Below are 13,453 nucleotides of genomic sequence, written 5' to 3'. Positions count from 1 at the left end.
TCACTCACACTAAGCAACAGCCATAAGCCACTGAAGGAGAAGCAGCAAACCTCGTCATCCCAAAGACCTAAATAAACATCCACTGTTTTTGGTAAAGGGGTAAAAATTTACTGTTTCTTGTAGCGAGGTGGAAGCAAAAGTCATCTTCCACAGGAGACGGCCAGGATCATCTACTAACGTAAAGCAGAGTTCTGCTACCACTGGAGGAGGGGGAGGTAAATCTCCTGCCCAAGACATGAGCGGAGTTTAGCCACCACCAAGGGAGGGGCAGGAATGCAGAGAAGGTCCAACCCAGAAGTTCAGGCACCCAGGCCCTGCCTAAGTTTGGACAAGAAGAACTGATAAGGAGCTGCACCCTACCATGAGCATTGCATCAAAGAATAGGAAACATCAGTTTACTGGTAGGGCAGGAGCAAGAGCATGAAGAGAGATTCTCTTTGTGTTGTAGGCATGTAAGGTTCTCTGAAAGCTGGGTTTGAGGGGATGTCCAGAACACTGAGAAAAACCCTCTAGCATCCCAGAATCCAAGCTAAGCACAAGGCAACAGCAGCCCACTGCTGGCAGAATTTGAAAACTTTCATGTGCCAAAGACAGGGATAGACACAAAAAAAAACAAATCCAGCTCAACTACCAACTATGCTCCCCTACTACTAACTATACTAACTAACCCCACTGACCTGACAGAAGAAAAGATGTGCCCATTTCTTGGTGTAAATATTTTTTACCTTGGGCTCTTCTGTTTTTCTACACACAATATTTAGCATTCAATCAGAAATTGCAAAACATGCAGAAAAGCAAGAAAAAAGATGACCCATTGTCAAGAGATAAAGCAATCAACAGAACAGACTCAGAGATGAGCCAGTTGTTGCAACCAGTAAATGAGGCTTTAAAATAATTATGATTAAGGGTATAGTTGAAAAAATGAACACCATGCATGAACAGATGGGGAATTTCAGTAGAAAAGTAGAAACTTTAAAAAGAATCAAAAGGAGACTATTAAAAACATATTATCATAGATGAATTTCTTTGACTGATTTATATGTAAACTGGACACAGCTGAAGAAAGAAATAGTGAAACCAAACATAGAGAATAGAAGTTGTTCAAATGAAACAAAAAAAAATTTAAAAGTTTAAAAATTTTGAAGTGCATAGCATCCAAGAGTTGTGGTCTAACATAAGTGCAATTAGAACCCCAAAAGGGGAAGAAAGAGAAGGGGACCAAAGAAACATCCAAAATAACAATAGCCAAGAATTTTCTAAAATGCTTTTGTAAAGGTAAATTTACAAATAATAGCTAACACAAAATTGAAAAAGTTCTAAGAGGAATATCATACCCTTCCAGATATCAGGAAGAAATCTAAAGCTATAATAATAAAGAGTAAGTTATGGTAGGAATCAATTTATTTATTTTTAGTGGTACAGAATAGCGATTTCTGGAGCCAAATCATGAAGATGGGAACTGACATACGATGGCTGTGACACTCTAAATCAGTAGAGAAGGGACAGAACAGTCAGTAAACACTGGGGGACAGATAGCTTTCCCAATATTTATACTTACTTTGTACCAATTATATGCAAAAAGCTCACATCGGATGGATTGTAAACTAAAACTTTCAAACTCTTAGACAAGTGTCTAAGCTTGAAATTGGGAAAATTTGCTTAAGCATAATACAATTCATACAAACAATAGAGGAGAAAAGTATGAATTCGGCTACATCAGAGATTAAAATTCACATATGACAAAACACCAAAAATAATTATAAAAGGGACACGAAAAACTGAATAAAATATTTGCTATATATAACCAAAATGGATTACTATGTAAAATATACAAAGATCTCTTATTAATCAATAAATTTAAAAATCAATAAAGAAGTAAATGCTATGACCAGGCAATTTATCCCATAATAAAAATAGCTGCATTACATCTTTTTTTTTCTTTTTTCTTCTTTTTTTCTTTCTTTTTATTTATTTTTTGTGTGTGTGTGTGAGGATTGTCCCTGAGCTAACATCTGTTGCCAATCTTTCCTCTTTCTGCTTGAGGAAGATTTTCACTGAGCTAACATCTGTGCCAATCTTCCTCTGTTTTATGTGGGATACTGCCACAGCGTGGTTTGACAAGCAGTACTAGATCCACACCAGGGATCCGAACCTGCAAACCCTGGGCTACCAAAGCAGAGTGCACAAACCTAACCACTACACCACCAGGCCAGCCGGCTTCGTTACATCTTGAGTGAGTACTATGTGCCATTACTGAAGAAATTAACCTCATTACAGTTAAATGTTGAGCAAAATGCCAACTGAGAAAAACAATCATATTGTCAGCAAACTATTTCTTTTATATTTTACTTGACATATATTTTTAATTCTTTCAAATGAATGCTACCTGCAAACATTACAGATATTCATTTGAATTTAGCTGAACTTTAAAATATTTTCCCTGCCTTGAGCATTTCAAGTTCCCCCACTCCCCTGATTATCACAGCACATTCCTTAGTTCTTACATGTCATCTTAGACTGTATCATGTGTTTAAAAAAATCCTGTAATTGAATGTGTTGAGAAACTGCAGAGCGTGGGTGCCATGCTAACTGACCTATGTGCCATTTTTTTCTTCCTGCAGTGTAGAGCTTAATTAACTAGAGAGTGGTATTTTCAAACTCTGAGCATGTCATCTTTTTACACTCAATATTGTGTATTCTATTGTATCAAACTCACTTAATCTCCACAATAACCATTGAGGCTGGTTACCCTCATTTTACAGATGAAGGAACCGAAGCACAAGATGGTGTAGTAACGCGATAAGCTCCCCCAATAGGTAAGTGAAGGAAATGGGACTTACTCCCGGCAGGTGGCCCCAGAGGCTGATCATGCAATAGAGACCACCTCTCAAAAGGAAATCTGAAAAGTTTCAAGGTCATGGAATACAAGGGAAAACCAAGAAACTGTCACAGATTGGCAAAGACTAAGGAGACATGACAACTAAATTTAATGTGGGATCTGGGACTGGATCCTGGAACAGAAAGAGGACATTAATGAAAAAAGCAGAGAAATCCAAATACATCTGAATAAAGTCTGCAGTTTACTTAATATTATTGTACCAATGTTAATTTCTCAGTTTTGATAAATGTACCTTGATCATGTAAGATGTTAATATTAGGGGAATCTGGGCCAAGAGTATACAGGAACTCTGTACTATCTATCAACTCTTTCATACATCCAAGTTATTTCAAAAAAAATTTAAGACAATCTAAATGCCAAAAAAACAGAATAGTTCAAAAGTTGCTGAACATCACCAAAAATCGTGTGGATGCAAATTAAAATTAAAATGAAATACTCTGTTTACCCATCAGATTAGCAATAATTAAAAATGCTGGCAACCACATTTTGACTTGGATGTGCAATCAGGTCTTTCCACTTACTGCTGGTGGCAATTCAAATGGGTTATTCACTCTGGAAGTTTCTATCAAAATTGATGACGAGGGGGCCAGCCCCATGGCCACTGGTTAAAGTCCTGCATGCTCTGTTTTGGCAATCCAGGTTTGCGGTTTTGGATCCCAGGCGCAGACGTCCTCCATTCATCAGCTGTGCTGTGGAGGCATCCCACATACAAAATAGAGGAAGACTGGTATGGATGTTAGCTCAGGGAAAATCTTCTTCAACAACAACAAAAAATTGATGATGAGAACGTCCTGTGACCAGCACTCTTCTTCTGAGTATTATTCCAAGAGAATCCTTCGCACTTGTGCTCAAAAGTAGAAGATGGTCTTTTCAACATTGTTTCTAATAGTTTGAACAAAGAATAACATTAGTACCCTCTTTGAAAAATAAAATATGAAATCAGAAATATGGAGTAACTACTTGTTTATAAAAATTCTTCATTTACTCAGGTGCTTGTTGTGAATTGATTTTCTCTATGTTGATAACAAGCAACTGAAAGTTGAATGTTTATGTCTCAGTAAGTTAAAGAAAGAGCTTTATTTTTTTTTTGACTAATCCTAGTGAGGTGAAGGATGAAAGTAAAATTGACTGTTTTATACGTTAAACACTTTCTCTGTTTTGTTTCCTGAACTTTATTGTAAAAAAGTCTCTATTGTTGTTAAATGACTTATCTTCAAATCCTGCTCTCACCTTCCTGAGCCCTGTGTTTTATGAATTTAATATTTTTGCAATGTGTCTTAAATTACTGGATGGAGTCATAAAAATCAGCCCCTACAGGAGTTAATGGAAGTTTATAAAATGTATCTATTATACATAATTTAACATACAAATGAACTCCCACTGGCATTTTTTTCCCATCTTGAAGCACATAGTTTGCTTTTCTTTTTCTTATGCTCTCTCCCCCTCTCTCTGACTTCTTACCCACCTGCAACACACACAGGCACACACACATTGTAAAATATTATAAAAAACTAGGGGAAAAGGCTGATCTACTCTGATCTACTTACAAATGTACCAATATGACTAAATCAGAAAAGCTTACTGTTAAGTGAAAATAATGAAGTGGTATAGGTAAATACATATCTGTGGGGAACTGCCTCATGGCTAACTGGTTAAGTTCATGCACTCCACTTGGGTGGCCCGAATTTCACCGAATCAGATCCTGAGCATGGACCTACACAGCACTCATCAAGCCATGCTGTGGAGGCATCCCACATAGAAGAACTAGAATGACCTACAACTAGGATATACAACTATATACTGGGGTTTTGGGGAGAAAAGAAAAGAGGAAGATTGGCAACAGATGCTAGCTCAGGGCCAATTTTTCTCACCAAAAAAAATACATCTATGTATATATACCCATAATATGTATGTGTGGGTAGGCAGATAGATAGATAGATAGATAGATAGATAGATAGATAGATAGATAGACACCATCCATGAAAGCAGAAATGGACATATAAACCAACATTATTTATTTCTCTGGGCGCATGTATACACAAAAATGGCATGTAGTAGTAAAATGAGATACTGTATGTGGCTCTCATGATTTTATTTGATTCTGGGAATGAGGTGGAAAAGGAAGAAAGTGACTGGAAATAATCAAAACTATTTTAGCTTTTTCTTTACAGTTATATTTCTCTTTTAAATGAAACTATATAACTACATTTTATAATTTTAAAAAATTATGACCTGTGAAAAATTTTAGCCGCATATCACAGTACATCAACAGTTATTCATTTTGAGTGATAGAGCTATTTAGTGTTTCCATATATGTCTTAAATTTCTCAAAATATAAAACTTAAAGCAAAGAAAGAATAAACTGAAGAAAAAATGTCAAGGAGTAAATACACCAAATTGTTAACAGTGATTTCTCTGGCTGATATGATTTTAATTTCAGTTTGTATTATTCTTCATTTTCAAAAATTTCTACAAAGGCTATATATGCTTCAAAGCAGTATAAGAGCTGTTAATGTAAATGTTAAACATTTTAATCTTCAAGGCAGCATATGTTGATGAGACAAGATGTTAACATCAATAATGTTAATGGGAATTATTGGCCTGCTTTTCCAAACTTCAGTTTCCACATCAAGAATTCAGACCAGCTTCCTAAAGGTTGTAGGCATGTGGACAGAGGGGTGGGTAACAGTTTTAATATTGCCTTTGGAGAATATTAACAAAATTCTCCTTAGACATCCCACACATACACACACACACACACACACACACACACAATCCAGTTCTAAAATCCTTTTGTAGAAAATTGTGGGTAAGGTTCCACATTGCTTTTGTATTAGCCTTATCACTTCCATCACAAATGAGACCTGTCTTCTCCCATTCTCATTCTGGTTAGCAGCCCATATTGCTGATGAAGTGTTTGATGCCGTGTATTGTTTGGAATAGGATTTTCTTTACAACTCTGAAGTTGGGCTTGTTATTTTTCTTGAGTTTGGAATTGGTTACATGAGTCCTCAATTTAATTACTCACCCTGAACAGCTAAAGTTTATAAACTTTCTCAATGAGTTGATTATGTTCCACAAAAAAAAAAATGAAGGGCTTTTGGTTTTTGTTTTTCTTGAAGACAAAATAGAGGGAAAACATTGTCAACAACGGTATTAAGCCAGAGCCCTTTTCAAGAGTGTAAAATCAATTCTCCAACATTCTTTTTAGAGTTTGGAGCATAGCAAGAACAAAATTCCCTATGAATTTCTTTAGCTGTAATTTGATAAAAATAAATGAAGTAGATTTTCCTTTAAGAGGGGAAAACTGATAGACCTACTTTTCGTGTGGTTATCCCTCAAAAGAAGTTCTCGTTTTGCAAGAGTTTAATTTATTCCTCGGTTCTTTTAACCTTTTTTGAAAATATCTTCGAAAGACCATATGTACTTTTAGTCGAAGTTCTCCACAAAAGAAACCATGTATGATCGTTGAAAAGTACATGGATGTAAGATGTTAGGCTTTTGACCATCCGCTAATATGGCTATCAAACCTTGAATAAATATCAAAAGCATTACCACATCCTTGAGACCCAATCTCTCACCTTGCTTGTAGACAGTCTGACCTTGATCCCTGTTCTCTTTGCTGTTACTGTGCTCTGCCTTAGTACTCGCCATTTTCTCTCATTGGAATGATCTACTCCAGATATACTCACGGCTCACTCTTCTATTCAGGTCTTTGCCCAAAAGGCCACTCTGGAAGAGTCTTTCTAAACAATTTACTCTAAAATATACCCATATATCACCATCATTTGTCCTACGTATGTGTGTGTGTGTATGTGTGTGTAATCCCGTCAAGAATTTAGGCTCTACAGGGGAAAGGACTTTGGTCACCATTTCATATCCCCAGCTCATAGAAGTCTGCCTGGCATATGATAGACAACTAGGAAACACTTGTGAATAAATATCTATGAGTACACTGAGCTGAATACATTCTTTCCTAGTTTTCACCATGAAATTGAAGCTAAGAGAGTTTAAGTAATTTTTTTCAGGGTCATACAAGATAGAAAGAGGTAGAAATGAGTTTAAAATCACTAAAAGAGAATTATTTGATGTACCCAATCTCAAAGACACATTTCCAGCAAAACCGAATTCTGCGATGCAAAAACTTGACTCTAATAACTTCAATAGGAATGGAAAGGAAGATTCATCTGGTGTAGGTGACAGAGGAGATTAAAAATGCAATGCAAACAAAAGTAATGTGGATTTGACCATGAATCATATGCTTTATTGGAGAAGCAAAAGAATAGACATATAGACATACCAAAGGGCTCACAGGATAGAGATCACCACCCAGATCACAGACAGACAGACGGCAAAGCGAGATCAGCTGATGATCCTGCTGCTCGTCTTCCAACAACGTGGTATCATTTTGAGGAACCAAGCCTTTTCTCTGCCAGCTGTCAACCTGGGCGAGAGGTTAGGGAAGATGCAGTCTGCTACCATGGCTAAAGAGAAGACGATGGAATCCTGGGACTAAGAAGAGCCTGAATCTTGTCATTTCATGGTCTTGATGAATTCTGGTGCAGTTACTTCCTCTTGGGTGGACACTTCTGCTGACAGGGCGGGTATGGTTGCACAGGAGGGCATTTCGGCTGGCATAGTGGAGGTGGACACTGCACCGGTGGGCATGGAGGAGGTGGACATGGTTCTGGGCACCTTGGAGGCGGACAAGGCTCAGGACACTTCAGAGGGGGGCAAGGCTTAAGACACTTCAGAGGTGGGCATGGTTCTGGGCACTTTGGTGGTGGGCAAGGCTCTGGGCACTTTGGTGGTGGGCAAGGCTCTGGGCACTTTGGTGGTGGGCAAGGCTGAGGACACTTAGGTGTGAACACAGGAGGTGGCTGGCAGGGCTGCTTGCACTGCTGCTGCTGGTAAGACATCTTTCCTGGGTCTCAAGGAAACTGAAATATAAACAGACAACAGTGTTCAAAGCAGAGACAGTCCTGTTGGTAGAATAATTAGCTGGGCCATCAACCCTCCAGTCTCCAAGGACCCTCTGTAATCCCTAATACAGTCTTTATGATTTTGTGTAGCTTCTTCATCCTTCCCTTTTAGCACTTCTTGCCCTCAGCTCTTCAGTCTTTTCTGGCTAATCTCTATTCTATCACTCTCCAAAGACAAAATTTCCAACACAGGTGCTGTGCGAATATGAACATTAGCTGGAGAATAAAAACTCAGATACTAAAATTCTAGCCAATCCCAAACCAAACCTCTACTCATGTCTCTGTTGAGGTACTGGTTGCTGGTCTAACTGACCTGACTGTGGCTCTTTTGTGGACTTTTGAGGAGGACGGCAAAGGCTCAAAGTCTGCACTCAAGGGGATTGAACTCTGAGAGGGAGACATGTGGAACTCATATGGAGCAGGTGGCAGGACAACATTTCATCTCTCTTACATTCCTTCTGTTTAAGACTATACCTCTGACTCCATTTTTCTCATCGCCTTCAAGCTCGTCTACCAAACACCAGCTAAATACCCCCAAAACCTCATTATCTTCTTTTCCCTACATGAGAATTAATTGGTTAAAATAAATAGTCATTTCTGCCCCCCGTTAAATCTTAACACTGTCCGAGTGCCAAGAAAGGCCTCTAAGATTTGTACTCACCTGAGCCTTCAAAGAAGGTCTAGGACTGAGTGTCAAGATGATGGCATCAGTGTGGTGGAGAGTCCTTTTATAAGGGCCAGGTGGCCCCACGCATGAGAAACAGCCCAGAACTGCAATGATGCACTAATTTCCCAACCAAAATACCATCTGCATGTAATTTCAAAAGTGACTTGCCACACTCACGCTGATAGCACGAAACTTCCTTGTCCACGATCCACCTCATCCCTCTCCGGGGAAGTGCACAGTGATTCACTTGGAACCTTGGCTCACACTTCGCATGCCATGTCAGGTGGCAATTAAGGAGTGTAAGAAATTCTTTGACAACCGTGATGCTTTTCCGTAGTCAGAGATGGTGCTTTCTCTACTCCTCAGCTTCCCAAGCATCCGGTATGTAAGACTTATTTCCTCATTCAATTTCATCTGCTCAGTTTTGTTCCCTTTGATAATGGAGACCAGGGTGTGCTAACCCTGCAGCCTGGCCATATCTCACCCTCACCCACAGTTTTACTTTACAACTAACTTCCCCTTTGATCATATCCTACTGGTCTCTAGGTTTTTCTTGACAATTGATTGACTTGAACTGAGCCACAGAGTCTTACCTTAGTTTCCTAGGTGCTGACAGTCCCATGCTGGGTGTGTTTTCACATGGCTCCATTAATGGGCTTAAACAGGACAGCATCATCCCTCAGTTTTCTAAGTCATAAGAGTCACAGGTTGGGGCTCCTCCCTAAAGCTCCACATTTGCAGATTTACACACTGACCTGGTCTCTGTGTCCCTCGTGACCATGAGTGACTCGTGGTCTACTAGAAACCCAAATTCATCTGCTCTCATTTTCTTCAAAACTGATTCAATGTCTGGGTTGCATCCATTTAGAAGCTTTCTCACTCATACTCCCCAAATATTGTGTGCTACCTTCTCCTACATATGTTAATTCAACTGACTCCTTATCAGGCCCTCTCTTTTAAAGGCACTTAGTGGGATTTTCAGTCTCTCTTAATGCAGTCAAAGAATGAAGTTCCATAAGCTATTTACCCCACCATTCAATTCATAGGTATTTTTACCTAAATAAATAAAATGTGGCTGACACAGAACCCATTGATAATTTCTTAGTACAATTTATTGAATCACAGTAACACTTCGGCTAGTATGATTCACTATGCCTAGTAGGGGGAAACTTGAGTGTCTTGGCTATGCAGACATCTATGGGCACCACTATTTTATGACATTAAATATTTCCTACCTTCCCTCGAGATCAGTTTACACATCTGTAAATTAAAAATAAGAACTATCCCTACCTCAAATTTTGCTGAAAAAACTCAAAGAAATGCATAACATAAAGGACACTACATGGTAGGTCTTCAAGAAAGATCAGCTCTCTATACATCCAATAAAAGGTTAATTTCCAAAATGTATAAGGAACTCCTACAACTCAATAGCAAAAAAAACTAATAACCTTAATTTTAAAATGGGCAAAGTTCTTGAATAGAATTTCTTCAAAGAAGATATACAAATGGCCAACAGATACATGAAAAGGTGCTCAACATCAATAATCATCAAGGAAATACAAAAGCCACAATGAGATGTTACTTTAACCTGTTAAGATGGTTATTATCAAAAAAACAAAAGACAACAAAAAGTGTTGGTTAGGTAGTAGAGAAAAGACACCCCTTATATATTGTTGGTGGGAATGCAAAAAGGCATAGCCACTGTGGAAAACAGTATGAAGGTTCCTCAAAAAATTAAAAATAGAACTTCCATGTGATCCAGCAATCCTACATCTTGGTATTTACCCAAAAGAATTTAAATCAGGATCTCAAGGAGGTATCTGCATCCCCATGTTTATTGCAGCATTATTCACAACAACCGAGATGTGGAAATAACCTAAATATCCATCCACAGATGAATGGATAAAGAAAATGTGGTAAAAAAACACATAGCATTGGAGATTGGACTGGTGGTTACCATTGGGGAAGGGGGGAGGGGGGAGGGGGGAAGGCAAAAGGGGTGATTAGGCTCACGTGTGAGGGGGTGCACTATAATTAGTGTTCATGTGGTGAACATGATGTAATGTATACAGAATTCGAAATATGATGTACATCCGAAAAAAATAAAAATTAAAAAAAAAGAAAATGTGGTATGCACATAGAATGGAATATTATTCAATCCTTAAAAAGAAGGAAATCTGCCTTTTGTGGCAACGTGGATCCTGAAGGACATTATGCCAAGAAAAACAAGCCAGTTACAGAGGGACAAACACTGCGTGATTCCACTTATATGTGGTATCTAAAACAGTCAAACTCATGGAAGTAAAGAATATAACTTCTTGCTTGGGGCTGGAGGGAGAGGAAAACAGAGAGTTGCTAATCAACAGGTGTAAAGTTTCAGTCATGCAAGATGAATAAGTTCTAGAGATCTGCCGTACAACATCATGCATATAGTTAACAATACTGTATTGTACACTTAAAAATCTGTGAAGGGGGTAGATCTCATGCTAAGTGTTCTTACCACAATTAAATTTTTTAGAAAAGAAAAGACATGTGAGCTCTGAAAGATAGAAAAACTACTGAGAATAATGAATAACTAATCAATAACTAATTAATAATGTCAACCATGTCAAAAAAATGTAATAAAGAATGGGATTGTGTAGCGTAAAGCCTATCTAGCTAAGATCCTTGCCCTGCTCCCCTTTCTTCCAGCTGATGTCACTGCTAAATAGAAGGTGACAGTCTGATAGCACCTTCAGTGTCCAAGCCTTCTTATTCAGGAGAAGGGCCCTCCTTACTGCCTGAGGGAGGATTTCATGCCCATGCTCTTTCCTGGAAGAATGCTGAGCAGCATCTGCAATTTTTCAAACTTGATTGGGCTGGTATGGTACGGAAAATAAATCAGTGGCCTAACCTGGGGAACTGAAGAAGTGGGAACTTCTTGGGTTTGAGCCCTGCTCCTGATCTCTTTCTCAGCATCTCAGAGGACCAACACCAGGCCGGTTGTTCCTTCCTTGCACTCTGAGATTAAACGCTGAAGTCATCCAGATCACTATGAGGAAACTGACATCTTTCAGGGATGCCAGAAGGAAGAGGGATGCTCTTGGGATGGGTGAGGTGCTTTCACCACATTCTATTCAGGTTGAAATCCTAGGAACTAGAAGTGGTGCCTGCCAGTATAAAGGAATTATCCAAGGATCACGTGACTTAGAGCAGTTCTACTGACAAAATGTTACACTTACTTTTCTTTGCCTTGTGAATTACTAATTGGCTCCAAAGTTATTTTTACCAATAAGTTATTTGGGTTATCATTTATGTTTGCTAAACTGAAGGAGGATCAGGCTTTCTTAAGAAAAGAATGCTTAATGAGGTTTGTCAACTTTAGAAAGAGAGATAATTATCTCTTGACGTACAGAGAAAATGACTAAAGAATTTCTCACAAATATTGGGTACTTGAAGCATCCTGTGAAAATTATATCTCTGCAAATCATGTAATATCTACATGAGAGTTTACTAGATTTTACTTAGAAGCTAGTAACAGTGGTTATCTAGGAGAGGAGTTGAGTATCTGGAGGATACGAGTGGGAGGGAGACTAACTTTTCACTGTATGACTTTTTTCTTTACCTTTTGAATTCTTATATCATGTGTACTTTTTACCTATTTAAAATGTTTAAATATTTAAACATCTTTAAACAAAATATATAACAATAATTATATAGAATTAATTAATGACAAATAAAATATATAAAGAAATCCGTGAGCAAATACTGTGTTAGTAAATTGGCATGGTATAAACGCAATGAGTGAGTGTTAATCCAGGCTATTTGTCTTATTAAGTGTGTAACTTTGACCAATATTCTCAACATTTCTACGGTTCTCAGTCTCCTCATTGGGAAAATGGGAATAACAGTGTCTCTCTGACAGAGGTTTTTGTAAGGTGCGAATAAGATCATTTAAATAACAAACCTAGGGGGCTAAATGTGTACGGTGATGGAGATGGCTGGTAATTAGTTTTTGGGTGATGAACATGATGTATCGGCACAGAAATCAAAATATAATGATGTACACCTGAATTTTATATAGTGTGATAAGCCAAAGTTACCTTAAGAAATAAATAAAATGTTCTAAAAAAATAAAATTAAACTTAAGAAAACAAGCAAACAAATAAGTAAATAACAAGCCTAGTAAAACAGTTGTTGGAGGCTGGAAATCAGGAGGCTGAATGACTTCATGCCTAAGTTCCTAGTTTGCCAAAAGATTTAAACAGAGTTATTTTATGGGAATCAGAGAAACGAAGAAAGGAAGGAAGGTCGTGAGGGAGGAGGATAAGGGAGCAGGAAAAAGAGGAAAGAGAGATGGTTCTATTTCCCAAGGGCCATTTTGATTCTATTCAAGTGAACATTTATAGCCTAGATCTTTATGTTCCCAATAAAACTATTTCCATTTTGAATAATAATAAATTAAAACGTGCTGGTACTAAAAATACATCTTTAAGTTCCAGAGAATATAGCATCACAAAATAATAGAATTCAAAATGAGCAGAGCCTCAGAGATAACAGAGTCCAACTCTGCCTTATTTTATTAATGAGGGAAGTGGAGCCCAAAAAATGAGAAGTCCAGTGTTCTACAGAGTCACATCTAGGAGCCAGATCTTACAAATCTAAGTGCATTGGATTGTTTTCTATTATCTTTTTTTAATTAAATGATAATCATTAAGAAATTGGTCCTTCTCTGGGACACTGACAAGAATATTCTTATTTCCCTGATTATGAGAACATATGTCTGAGTCCTTGCCCCACTTGTTCCACTAATAATGTGATTTTGGATAAAATTCTTATCATCTGGGGGTCATATTCCTCATAAGTACCACAAAGGGATTTGATGGCACAGTTCTAAGACACATCCAGATTGGTACTTTGTTTTCA

General features: G+C 38.0%; 1 long non-coding RNA gene across 1 annotated transcript; it reads right to left on the bottom strand.

Annotated features, from left to right (window-relative positions):
• Positions 1-7,137: 7,137 nt before the first annotated feature.
• LOC138924280 (uncharacterized) lies at positions 7,138-9,173 on the bottom strand. Its single transcript, XR_011439197.1, has 2 exons — positions 8,543-9,173; positions 7,138-7,839 (listed from the first exon to the last, which is right to left on the bottom strand). It is a non-coding gene; the product is annotated as an uncharacterized lncRNA (long non-coding RNA).
• Positions 9,174-13,453: the final 4,280 nt, after the last annotated feature.

This window comes from Equus caballus, chromosome 5 (genome assembly GCF_041296265.1).
Source record: "Equus caballus isolate H_3958 breed thoroughbred chromosome 5, TB-T2T, whole genome shotgun sequence".
NCBI classification, from domain to species: domain Eukaryota; kingdom Metazoa; phylum Chordata; class Mammalia; order Perissodactyla; family Equidae; genus Equus; species Equus caballus.
The sequence above is the reverse complement of the archived record's forward strand: the minus strand, read 5'-3'. Positions and strand labels throughout refer to the sequence as shown.